At 46.9% G+C, this 12043-nt stretch overlaps 1 long non-coding RNA gene and 1 other non-coding gene across 2 annotated transcripts; both read right to left on the bottom strand.

Annotated features, from left to right (window-relative positions):
- Positions 1-657: 657 nt before the first annotated feature.
- Positions 658-786, bottom strand: LOC142435724 (small Cajal body-specific RNA 24). Its single transcript, XR_012781605.1, has one exon.
- A 130-nt stretch (positions 787-916) lies between these two features.
- Positions 917-11681, bottom strand: LOC142435563 (uncharacterized). Its single transcript, XR_012781574.1, has 5 exons — positions 11595-11681; positions 8374-8618; positions 7300-7432; positions 6193-6340; positions 917-3661 (listed from the first exon to the last, which is right to left on the bottom strand). It is a non-coding gene; the product is annotated as an uncharacterized LOC142435563 (long non-coding RNA).
- Positions 11682-12043: the final 362 nt, after the last annotated feature.

Here is a 12043-nt window from a genome sequence, read left to right as displayed (position 1 = left end):
TGGCTTTCAGCTGTGTAATGGTGGCTAGCATGGCCATCACCTAACATCTCAACAGATGTTCTGTGGCATGTGGCAGTTACAAAACCTGTCCACTTCAGGGGGTTGAGTGGCCTATCAGAATGCAACTTGATGATCTCATTTAGTGGCACAAAGGAGATAAATAGCTCACTGGAGGCGGGACACACACACTCCCTGGGAGACATTCCTGTTGAGACCAGTGCCCTATGCTGGAGGAGCCACATGGAGACCTATGCCAGTGCTGAGATGCTTCCACTGTGGATGTACAAGACTTCCCACCCACTGGCCTGTCGTGATCATCCTGGATTTGGCATCATTACGTTTTGCACGAGTCTTTAGAGGAATTTATAGATTGGTGTCAGACATATGGGCTAACATTGGGCTTATCGACTTGATATGCATTGGGTTGGGATGTTTTCTTAATGTACAGTGACTTTTTATAAAGCTTTCCTTTACACAAGTGTCTATGAATTTGTTTTTCTAGGCTGTTTATCTAGACACACACCCTGTGCTACATGCTGTGTTTGGGGTGGGGGGACTATGGAAATGTGCCTCATCACTAGTGCTGGTGCACCAAGCCCTGTGGTCTCAAGTGTAGACGGCAGGCCCACAAACACTTTCTTTTTTGGGTGTGTTTGTGTGTTTCAGTAGTGGAACGATGCACCCTTTTTACTTGCAAAAGGTGAACAGAAAGCTACTATATTTCTCTAGCACATTTATAAAAGTTATCTTCACCTTGAGAAGAGACTGAGTAAGAATAAATGTCCACTCCCACATACACTTTCTTCCAGGTTCTGTTTGCCCGTAGAAACCTAACAGAAAACTAAACTGCATGAAAAATATCATCCATACAAATCTTGGAAAAAAAATACAAAACAGCATTTGTTAAAGGCTATTTCTGGAAGCTTTATTTGAACCATTGCAGATTTTATAAAAATAAGTTAATGAACACATAACTCACATACCGTACAATCAACTGTATACTGATATTGAGAAGAGTTGTATCAAAACAATAATTTCTGAACATTTTCGCCCAATACTCTTGATTAGCACCCAAATTACCCCCATACCCGCTGCCATTGGCAACATAATTATTAATGCAGTTTTTGTCGATTTTCCTAACTTGGATCACAGATACAGTAAAATCACCACAAAAAAACCACTATTAAAAAAACGGGTTGAGGAGGGCCGATACCAATGCTTCAATAGAAATTAAATGTCTAAAAAATGGTGGCAATGTATGTACAAATATGTCTGATACAATTCATGTGTGTGTTGTACTGAGTTGTCAGAGCCCCCAATAAAATGATCTTTTAATTAAAAAAATACAAATCAAAGAGAGAAAACTCAAGCAAAAGGTAGAAAATATTAACTGAAACAAATTCTAAATGGGCCCAGAGGAACGTAAGAGGATAAGGTTGAAACTTCCTCTTAAAAAAAATTATTTAGTTTTAAGGTTGTAACTTTCTAACTCCATGGTTCTCACCGGGTCGCTGTTTTCCTAATAGTAGGCGAATGACTGTTATGAAGTAGCAACGAAAAGAATGTTATGGTTGGGGTGATCACAACATGAGTAACTGTATTAAAGCGTCCTGGCATTAGGAAGGCTGAGAACCACGGCTCTGCAGTTGGCTTGTTTATGTTTACTGACAACCCAGGTAAGACGTAAAAATAACGAACTAAAAAGGAGATGGATGTTCTGCGCACTTTGTTCGTCTGCAACATGAGTGTTCTGTATCATGCAGGTTCTAACCTCGCTGAAAGCTGTCTCAAGCCCCCTCCTCACCCCCGGCCCTGGTGTGGATCCTTAATATATTGTTAGAGTTCAGAAAATTCTACAAGTGTTCACACAATGCTGACATTCAAACACCCCCGTGAATTGATTTTTATGTCTACAAATACATGAGGAATCATTACAAGGTCTCACAGGTTCTTTACATGCATGATGCCTCTCTCCACTCTGAGTCCACCTCTGTTTTGCGAGGGCAGCTTGGTCACAATCGCTCTCCCGCCTTGATCACACTTAGAAGACCTGACATTGCCGTGAATCCTTTTGTGGTAAGTGAGTGCTGAGGACTGGCGAAAGGCTTTCTGGCACACCTCACATTCGTAAGGCCTCACGCCGCTGTGAATCCTTCTGTGGACAACGAGTTGTGAGGAATACTTAAAGGCTTTCCCACACTGCTCACATTCAAACGGCCTCTCCTCACTATGGATCCTCCTGTGTTCTGTTAGGTACGTGACCCGGCTGAAGGCTTTGCCACAGTCCTTACATTCGTACGGTCTCTCCTTGGTGTGGGTTTGTACGTGTTGAGACAGGCAGTCGCGGCGAGTAAAGGTCTTCCCACATTCCTTACATTCATAAAGTCTCTCTCTGCTGTGTGTGATCATGTGTGTATTGAGGTTTGACAGCTGTCCAAAGGTTTTCCCACAGACCTTACATTCATAAGGTTTCAGTCCGAGGTGTGCTCTTCTGTGCACACCAAGGTGGGAGGAAGACCTGAAAGTTTTCCCACATTCTTCACATTCATAAGGACGCTCCCCACTGTGAATCCGTGTGTGTTGAGAAAGGCAATCGGGGCGGCTGAAGGTTTTGCCACATTCCTTACATTGATAAGGTCTCTCTCCACTGTGAGTCACTAGATGGGTCCTGAGGTTATATGAGTATCGAAAGGGTTTGCCACATTCCTTACATGCATACGGCATTGCTCCACTGTGGCTTCGTTTGTGTTTAATAAGACTTTCGGAATTAGGAAAGGCTTTGTCACATTCCTTACATGCATAAGGCCTCTCTCCAGTGTGGATTCGTATGTGTTTCCTAAGGGTTTCAGAAAGCCGAAAGGTTTTGCCACACTCCTTACATTCGTAAGGCCTTTCTCCACTGTGAATTCTTAGATGTCTAGAAAGGTGTGAGGGATGTCCATAGAATTTCCCACATTCCGTACATGCATAAGGCTTTATTCCAAGGTGAAGTCTGACATGGATGGTGAGGTATGAGGAAGTAGTGAAGGCTTTGCCACATTCCTTACATTTGAAAGGCTTTTCTCCCTTGTGAGTTTGCCTATGTTGGGTGAGGGAGGTCGAAGACCTAAATTCTTTCCCACATTCCTGGCCTACATAAGACTTGTCAGAGCTATCAAATGCTTTCTGTGAAACCAGGGATGAAGGATCACCATAGGGTTTGGAAAATTCTTGACCTTCATCCCTACCATCTCTCACGTGTGCCGAAAGGGATAAAAAACTATAGAAATGTTTCCCACAGTTGTGACCTTCATAGCTTTTCTCACCAGTGCCTGTTCCCACAGGATGCCTAAGGCTTGCTGGACAACGGGAATCCTTCCCACATCCCTTTTGAATATGGGATTTCTGTCTTCTGGGAGTGCTTGCAGCAGTGGCTTGGTTACCGTGACGACTGTCAGTTTCTGCACACTGATCCCTGCTCCAGGTATTGCATCCTGGGTGAGATCTGACATGGTGATGGTATGATGAGGGATCCAGGAAGACTGTCCCGCATGCATAGCACCGAAAGGGATTTCCTTCTGGAAGACTGCTTTGTATTGCAGTCAGATCTGGAGCCTGGTGGGAGGTTTCCCCACACTGATTGTCTTCATGACTTTCACAGAGTTTCTCTACTTGAAGATTTCTGTGAAAAATAAGCAAAATGCTGTTGGGAGTAAATGTGCGCTTTGGTCAACATCACCAAACACTGCACTTGCATGCTCTGTGCCCGTCTTACATTTCACAGAATAAACGCGGTCTAATTATGCCAGTAATTTTGTACCCAAAGTGGTACATTGTTTTGCATAAAATCGGTTGTTTTATATTGTAGGCCTGTAATTCTTAAGAAATTATTCATTTTAACCTCTCTTATAAGACAGTCCAGGGGGTACGGTGTAGTACTGATGAAGAACACAGCTTTCCCCCAGATCCTGGATGCTTCCTCCTCCCAACTACCATGATCCGAATTCTACCTTGCAGGACTGGATAGGGCAGAGGTTGTACACTGGTGCATATGGGGGCTGGAGGCACAGGGAATCCAGGGTGGATGATACCTTCAGGACCAGGGGTGTGAGGGGCGATGCTGGGAGAGTGGAGGGTGAGTGGGTTGGAAAGGGAGAACTGATTACAAGGATCCACATGTGACCTCCTCCCTGGGAGAGGGACAGCAGAGAAGGGGGGAAAGGGAGACTCCGGATAGGGCAAGATATGACAAAACAACGATGTATAAATTACCAAGGGCACATGAGGGAGGGGGAAAAAAGAGGACCTGATGCAAAGGGCTTAGGTGGAGAGCAAATACTGTGAAAATGTTGAGGGCAAGTAGAGAGCAAATGCTTTGAGAAGGACTGGGGCAGGGAATGTGCGGATGTGCTTTATACAATTGATGTATGTATATGTATGGCTTGTGTTAAGAGTTGTATGAGCCCCTAGTAAAATGTAAAAAAAAAAAAACCAGTCCAGGTATGATAAACTTTAATACACAATTCTCCATGTAATTCTAAGTCACCGTTGCTGTCATTTATCTGATCTAAAACTCCTTTTGTGCTAAAGTGACACTTCTTTGATGCTATGGGCAAAAAATTTCCATGCAAAAATTTTTCCAAATGACAGTAAAAAAGGGCAGGCAAGGCACTGGAGACTGATCTAGGGACAAATCTGAGGTGATTTGCTTTAATACAATGTAATCCTCACATGTTACACTGTATCACTGTGTGTGTGTATGTCTCTTTTAGACTTGCAGTTTTGAATTTCCCGCCCAGTTCTGCCCCCGTGCAGTGCAGGGAAGGACACTGCATGCAGATCAGACAAGGAAGTCAGATCGCTCTGTGATCACTGCGGAGGAAACAGATACGGGACTTCTCTGCAGTGCAATCCCGAGTGTGGCTCAGGGTTACCGCTTCTCACAGTTAACATTTACCCCAGCCACACTCGCGATTACCACCAGGGAGGTTAATGGCATGAGTGGAATTATTTTCGTAATAGAAGACTTGCTGACTCTGTGTCTAAGTTATTTCTCAAATATTCCACGAGTTAAGAAAAGTGTTGTTTGCAAAGATTCTATAAACATGTTACAGCTAAGATGATATACACATGTACACACGCACACAGATATGAATATATATTAGTGTACATCGGAGCGTTGAATACATTTACTACTTTAGTGGTTGCTAATGTAGTGTACATACTCGTGTATAAGCCGAGTTTTTCAGCACTATTTAAATGAAGTTTTTGTGGTAAAATTAGGAGCCTCGGCTGATATTTGGGTTGGCTTATACTTTGAGGATATTTGGTAAATGAGAGCAACAGAGGCATATGACGCCTGACACGTTTGGATCCTAAAGTCTCTGTGATTACTGCCAGCATTTGGAAGGTGGCAAATACACATGACGGACGATGTTAGTGGGACACTGATGCCTGTCTAAGCTGGAGTCAATATGTGAAGGAAACACATTCGGTTGCTGCGTGTGACAGGTTTATTGTGCCAGCCTGGCCAATTCGAACATATGGGATTAACAAGGTCGTAGTTTGATTGGAGGGCAGAGATAAATGGCTCAGCAAGGCCGGCCCCCTCTCTCTAGTGATCAGACCAGTGTGCGGCTGCTAGTTCTCTGCCTCAACTCCTGCTTTGCCACGTTGCTGGTGTGCACATCACTTGAGCTGGGGACTATAGGGCATTGTTTGTTGTCTTGCTGACTGTTGGTGACCCTCCCTGCTGTTTGCTGCCTGTGGCCGGACTGTCTGCATTGCTCAACAGAAGACTCAGCTGTCTGCTTCCTTGAGCGTGGACTCAGCAGCCCTCATGAGTTGAAGGACTTCCAGCATATTAACTATTCCACGGAAGTGAGTTGAACTGAGTCCTTTGTCCTGCTGTGTGGATTTGTTGTTGTATTCCTCCGTGCTGTATATATCAAGCCGTATATATACATGGGTATCAATACATAGACATCCATATCTACATGAAATCACACATGTCCTCCTGGTTTTGTTTCTCTAGAGAACCCTGCCTCACACACGGTGCAACCTCTACAAAGCCCTCCTTTCCACCAATAATTCCTGGGCCGTTACTAGCTGGTTCGAAGGGATGGGATGCGGATATGCACAAATGTATTTTCATATCAGGACACTTTAGGACTCTCTTCTGAGGGAATATGACCGCCTTAAACTCACACTCACCTCCCATGTCTCCCGTGCTCTCCCTGCTGGGCAGCTCTGCCACACGACATGGAGCTTTTGGCAAATAGAGAGGACCAGGGGTCATCCTTGAAGAACTGCATGGTTTGTTCACTGCGTACATTTTCTGCACTGTTCACATCGTGAGAGACTGACCCAATCGTCCCAGTTCAGGTTCAAAATAGGAAACAGAAAGGAATTAGTAGGAAAAAAGCCTGCAATGAGTAGAGAAGCAGTTAGCTACATGCTGCTCTTTTGACGACTTTCACAAAAGATGAAAAGGTAGTTTTTATGCAAAGTTTCCAGTAGAGCTGGGAGTGATGGCGGCATAAATTGGTGTCCTCGGGAGAGCTAAACAGACACATACTGAATGTAACACACACACCGCTTTCAAAGTGGAAGGATATCCTGGATCAAAGGTGTGAGAACGTCCCAAATTTCAAAGCAAACTTGGTGTCTGTGGTTGTGTCCTAAAGACAAAGCAAACACTCAAGCTGGCGGATTCAAATGCAAATCCTTCCACATACGAAGGATCTCATACATTTCTTGCTTTCCAGGAGCTTTGCAACACAGTCATATTGGAAACTTAACACTGTCCACTGTCCCAACAACTTCCTCTTGCTCCTCTGGGAATACTAACAGGTAAAAGTGACCTGGTGCTCATAGCACTAGCGAAGGCCTTTCAAAGGATGAACATTTCCCTCATGCTCAGTTGTTTCCATGTCCAAGTCTCTCAAGGCGAATCAATGTAAATATAATTTGCAACGAAATGAGAGTGTCAATACAGTAAATTCATTACAAGTACCCAAGTGACATGCTGTTACAGTGTCTTACAGTGATCCTTAAGGGACAATGTTGCTACTTAAACAGCCTTAGAGTTTCTACTACCAAGAACACTGAGGGCTTACTGTGAGAACAGTTTTATGTTCATCCAGACACCAGATTATTTAAGCTTCCAGGGAGAAACAGACCAGGCCTGATTTACAAACAGTACACTCCATCCTTCATCAGGGGAAAGGAAGCAACGTGGATGAAAACATATTTTGTTCAGTAAAACTATTAACAAGCGTGTACAATGCACTCCACCCCACCCCCAGATGTCAATCTTACCTACAAACGTCACGTTTCTCAGTGTCTCCATCATTACATCGCTGTAGAGTTTCTTCTGAGGAAGATCCAGCAACTCCCACTCCTCCTGGGTAAATACCACGGCCACATCCGCTATCAACTGCGACTGAGAGTCCTGAAACATCCCACACATCCTGGGTCAGCGAGGCTCCAGGCACCCCAGTGTGCAAATGCAGAGGCTCAGACCTTGGGGAGGTCAGACTGTAGAGGGACCTGACACCATGCTCTGGGTTCTACCGACATCAGTCTCCTGCACTCAGTGCCCACACTGACTCCCTCATGGCTTCTATTTCCTCCCCAAGGCTTAAGACACACACACACACACACACACACACACACACAGTCTCTTCACAGTTTGGCTCAGAGCACCTGAAGTCGGACTGCTCACAGTAAGAGATGCATGAGCCAGGGGCTGCAGGTTATTTCAGTTTAGATAGTAGACTTAAATGGCATGGAAAGAGAAGGGAATTCTTCCATAAAATGTGTAGCTCCTTTGCCTTTAAAATGTCAAGTCCTGTTTATGTTCTACGGAAAATGCAACACAGTAAGAGGGAAAACAGCAAGAAATACAAGCATATTTCTATTTAGGAAGGTAGTAAAATAGTCATTTTAGAAATCTTAGCTCTTGAACTCTAGATTAGAAATGGAAGTGGAGTTTCAACTACACAGAAAATGTTCCAGTGCCCGGGGGTCGTCAAGAAGGCTGTGGGTAGTCTGGGGATGGCTCTGGAAGGCTGGTCTCAATTTCCACAACAGAGCTCCTCCAGCTTCAGACTCTGGCAGTCAGCACAGAGCGCCAGTCCTGAGTGGGGATGAAGTCACCACAGGCAGCTGGATCCAAGTCCCACGAGAGAGGGGAACCCAGACATCCAAATCTTGAATTCACGGGGGTACGAAGGAGGTTACAGTGACCACTGAGCAGGAACCCACGACCCTCCCAGCTGCTGGCTGCTTCCCTTCATTGAGAAAGCACAGCACACAGCTGCTCCTACCCCAGTGGCCATCAGGCCAGAGCCCCCACTTATGCTAAGAGCATTCCGGTCAGTAAGAACTCACCATTCTCTTGCTGCACACTCTGGAGGTCTACTGAAACGCAGTCGTCCAGCCCAAGAATCCACTTCAGGAAGAGGAACTGGAGTGGATACAGGGCATGGGAGCCGTTCGGAAGATGAATTATACCTGGTTCACAACCCTGTCAGAGATGGGGACATCCTTCCTTGGATCACGGATGGGCAAGATGGTGGCGTGAGATCCCCAGCTGACTGGACCAGGTTGGGTGTCGCGGCAAAGCCCTGGAGATCCTGAGGGACAGAGAGGAAGCAGTATTGAGAAAAGACAGCATAGAAGTCTTTGCTCCGGGATCAAGATGCAACCCAAGGTCACTGCAGGTGAGCCAGAGGAGGCTCCAGCCCCCAGGGTACAAACCACACTCTCCAGTGCTCATTCCATGAAGTTGAAAACCTTCCACTGAGGTGTAATGACTTTTCATGTCATCGATACCCCTGCATTACATCTGTGACTGGGTTTTTCCTTTCAATACATAGTTCCTTCTCCCCTTTCAAATTTCCACCTACTGCCTGCTTCCAAGTTTTTGAGACGTCTGTGGGAGGGGGGATTAGGAACAAATCGGTGAAAAATAAATCTGAACAATATCATGCTTTCCCCAATGGGAGAGCCTTAGTGGTGGGTGGTTAAGAACTGGGCTGCTAACCACAAGGTCAGAAGTTTGAGACTGCCAGTCTGCAACTCAGAAGAAAAAGGAGGCTTTTTATTTCCATAATAAATTCGCCTCAGAAACTCACAGGGGCAGTGAGTTCAGTTTTATGGTTTTACCTAAGGGACATCTCATGCCTCTATTCCCATTTCTCTTCAAAATCCTTCTCCGCTTGCAAGCTCACTCCTCGGCTTTCAATTCTTGGTCTGAGTGTAACTGTTTCCTCTCTGACCTCATCATTACCTCAGTGCCTCTCCTGCAAGCACCATCACTGTTTTTATTAAATTCTCAAAATGCAATTCAAGGATCAGATCAAGTGTGGTGAAGTCTAACCTTATTGTTTTCATAATAAACCACCGGGAGCTTGCTTACTCTAGTGATTTTGAAACGCCAGACTTTCTGAATCACAACTCACATTTCAGGTGTTACAAAAAATTCATGTTAAAATTCAAGTAGGAGAAGTACTTATTGATCTATTTAGCCTGGAATTTAAAATAATCTACCTGGAAAGTCTGTGAGTCATGAATATTACACACTACCAGCCAACCTCTGTCTAAACATCTTCAGAACTTTCCTTAACTCATTCATAACAAGCTATTGCCTCCAGCCACCACTTAATTGTGGGAAAATATTTCTCCCACCTTGTCTCCCCGAAATAAATGTCAAACCCAAGATGCTTCTTGCTACCACACGGTAAATGGCTATACACTAGGTCAATGAAAGGTCAGAGGTTATTCTCTTTACGGGTGTCTAGAGCAACCAGACTGTATAATCTGACTCACCCTACATAGGGCCCACTCCCTTCTGATATTGTTCCCTTGATGGAGAGCCCAAAGGCAAGCCCAGGACCACTCAAGAATGACTAAGGTTAGGTTACTATATTGAGTCTAGGGTCCACCCATTGTGCCACATATGGACCCCTATTCCCTCCCTGTACTATTGCGTGTACACCCCTAGGTCATCCCCACCCCTATTTCTTGTATCGCCTATGTTACAACCCTTTCCTATAACATGTGTCGTTATCTATAATCAGGGGGCTTGCATGCCCCCAAAGATACATAGGCTTTGGTCAGAAATAAAACCTCACCAGAGCTCTCTCCTGCCCTCTCATCCCCCACCTCTACCTGTACCACCAAGAGGAGCTGAGGTGAGCATGCTACCATGAAAAGTGTCAGACTTTATTTTACTCCATTTCTTTCCCTAATCTCTGACTTTACTATGATGTTTATATTAACTATACAATTGCACCTGCTGAACCCGTGATTAGCTGGGGGTGGGGGCTGGCTACCCCTACACTTAATTATGGTTGTCATTTCCAAAACCCGTTTGCATTATCAGGAACTGCTTCAAATCCATCCTTAGCCACTTGGTCTCCAGGGCCCAGCTAGTCAGCATGGTTTAAAACGACCTCCTGCAAGTGCCTTTTCCAATGGAGCAGTGTGGGGCTGTGTCACACATTGTTTCCTCAGCTTTCATCATCAATGACCTTCATCAAGGAAAGCCTGGCCCTAGGCTCTTCCAGGGCGGAAGGGTCTCTTCCAACTGAAATCCCCACCACAGCTGCCTCACACCGCGTGCTACCAGCCCTCCGCAGCCATGCATGCAGCTGAGGAAAACTTCATTCTCTGAACCTTCTCGTTCATCTTTGTCCTGCTCAGCATTCGCACCAGTCCCTTGCTGCAGGCCTTCTCCAGGACACGCTTTCACTGCAACCAGATGGTGCGATCTGTCAAAGGCCAGAGATAGTGCCCCGTCCAGAGGTGTCGTTTGTGAATGGGAGATGCGGTGGACACAGAACCTGTGGCATATCAGCTGTCATTTTCAAGGCCCCTCGACGGCGCAGAGACTTAAGCTACCCACTGGGTGTCTTCACCCCTTCAAAGACATCGGAGGATTCGGTGTGGTTTTCTCAGCTGCAGAGGTTCGCTGGAGGCTTGGGGAGGGGCACACACGCCCTTTCCCTGAGAGAAACACCGTCCCCATAGCTCATCAGACCTGCACTCGGGGCAATCAGCGAACGAAACGTTAATTACCTGCACGCCCACTTAAGCCAAGGCCCTTTGTACGCGGCCCCCCCTCCCTTCCCCTCAGGCCTGCTCCGCGGCCAGACCAATTGCAAACACCCCAGTCTCCCAGGTCAAAGGCCATGAAACGCGCCCCGCGGGGGAGGTTTGGAAATCAAGGGCGCACAGAGGTCGGACCCCTCCCCTCACGGGGCTCCCAGGCCCCTGAAGCAGCCGCGCGAGCCATCATCGCGCGTACAGGACCCAGGCCCTACCCCGCCCCCCGCTGGCTCTGACGCCACGGAGGCCCCGGACCCCCAACTCTGAGCACACCGGGGGTCCCCCAACCCGGACGCAGCGACCTGTGGCCGCACCGACACACTCGGCTCTAGTCAGGCTCCGCTACGGCCGCAGGGCCCCGGCAGGCCGCGGGGCGGCGGCGGATCCGTGAGGACGGAGGTGGGGAGCACGCGGGGCGCTGGGGCAGCCCCCCGACTCGCAGCGGGGCTGAAGGACCCCGGGACGACCCGAACCGGGGCTGGGAACGCGCGGGAACCAACCTCGGACGCGAACGGCACAGCAGCGGGGAGACGCGCGGGGCGAAGGAGGAACAAATACTTCCGCTTCCGGTTCCCACAACTTCGGTGCTACAGGAGTCGTCTTCCGAGCGGAAACTGTTGACGCTGGCGCTCAAAGGTTCCGCTCAGCTGGGAAGCCGGCTAGGAGAGTGGTTCTCAACCTGGGGGTCGCGACCCTTTGAGGAATTGAACAGTTCTTTCCCAGGGGGGTCCCCTAAGACCGCGAGAAAACACATATTTCCGATGGTCCTGGGAACCGAGACACATGTTCTCTATCTGTGTCCAGGGGGGTCCGCCCACATGCAGATACACCCACCCACTGTGAAAGCCTACCCATGCCACACCATGCTTCAAGACAACATTTCATTTATTTGTCATTAGAAATACATATTTTCAAAAAAATACATATTTTCCAATCCATAATTATATAT

The sequence above is a fragment of the Tenrec ecaudatus genome, chromosome Y, assembly GCF_050624435.1.
Source record: "Tenrec ecaudatus isolate mTenEca1 chromosome Y, mTenEca1.hap1, whole genome shotgun sequence".
Lineage (NCBI taxonomy): Eukaryota > Metazoa > Chordata > Mammalia > Afrosoricida > Tenrecidae > Tenrec > Tenrec ecaudatus.
This window is presented reverse-complemented; position numbering and strand designations above follow the sequence as displayed.